The following is a 1,585-nucleotide window of genomic DNA, read 5'->3' on the forward strand; positions in this document are numbered from 1 at the left end:
CGTTGAACACCAAGTACATGCTGCTGTCTGGAGTTAAACGCCAGAAACACGTCATGATCCGGAGTTGAATGCCCAAAACACATTATAACTTGGCGTTCAACTCCAAGAAAAGCCTCAGCTCGTGGATAGATCAAGCTCAGCCCAAACATACACCAAGTGGGCCCCGGAAGTGGATTTATGCATCAATTACTTACTCATGTAAACCCTAGTAGCTAGTTTAGTATAAATAAGACTTTTTACTAGTGTATTAATCTTCTTTTGATAGTTTAATCTTTTGACTTTGTAGTCTTTGATCATTCGGTCTCTTGATCATTCAGGGGGGCTGGCCATTCGGCCATGCCTGAACCTTTCACTTATGTATTTTCAACGGTGGAGTTTCTGCACACCATAGATTAAGGGTGTGGAGCTCTGCTGTACCTCAAGTTTCAATACAATATTGAATGACTGTGACGAGCTTCAAACTCCTGAAGGCTGGGCGTGATGACAAGCGCAAAAGAATCAAGGGATTCTATTCCAACCTGATTGAGAACCGACAGATGATTAGCCGTGCTGTGACAGAGCATAGGAACGTTTTCACTGAGAGGATGGGATGTAGCCATTGACAATGGTGATGCCCTACATACAGCTTGCCATGGAAAGGAGTAGGAAGGATTGGATGAATGTAATAAGAAAATAGAGATACGAGAGGAGCACAGCATCTTCACACACTTATCTGAAATTCCCACTATTAATTTACATAAGTATTTCTATCCCTTTTTATTTTCTTTTTATTATTAATTTTCGAAACCCAAAACTATTTAATCTGCCTAACTGAGATTTACAAGATAACCATAGCTTGCTTCATACCAACAATCTCTGTGGGATTGACCCTTACTTACGTAAGGTATTACTTGGATGACCCAGTACACTTGCTGGTTAAGTTGAACGGAGTTGTGAAAAAGAAAAAGCTTCTCTAACAGTGCCTAGAACATATGAATCACAATTTCGTTCACCAAGTTTTTGGCGCCGTTTCCAGGGATTGTTCGAGTATGGACAACTGACGGTTCATCTTGTTGCTCAGATTAGGTAATTTTCTTTTCAAAAATCTTTTTCAAAATTTTTCTTTTCTTTTTCGTTTTTCTAACCATGTTTTTCGAAAAAAATAAAATAAAAATACAAAAAATTAGAAAATCATAAAAATAAAAAATATTTTGCGTTTCTTGTTTGAGTCTTGAGTCAATTTTTAAGTTTGATGTCAATTGCATGCTTTAAAAATTTTTTGCATTTTTTTCGAAAATTCCATGCATTCATAGTGTTCTTCATGATCTTCAAGTTGTTCTTGACAAGTCTTCTTGTTTGATCTTGATGATTTCTTGTTTTGTGTTGTTTGTTGTTTTTCATGTGCATTTTTTGTTTGTTAGAGTCCATGCATCAAAGATTTCTAAGTTTGATGTCTTGCATGTTTTCTTTGCATCAAAAATTTTTCAAAATTATGTTCTTGATGTTCATCATGATTTTCAAAGTGTTCTTGGTGTTTATCTTGACATTCATAGTGTTCTTGCATGCATCATGTGTTTTGATCCAAAATTTTTATGTTTTGGGTCAT

Source organism: Arachis duranensis, chromosome 3 (genome assembly GCF_000817695.3).
Source record: "Arachis duranensis cultivar V14167 chromosome 3, aradu.V14167.gnm2.J7QH, whole genome shotgun sequence".
NCBI lineage: Eukaryota > Viridiplantae > Streptophyta > Magnoliopsida > Fabales > Fabaceae > Arachis > Arachis duranensis.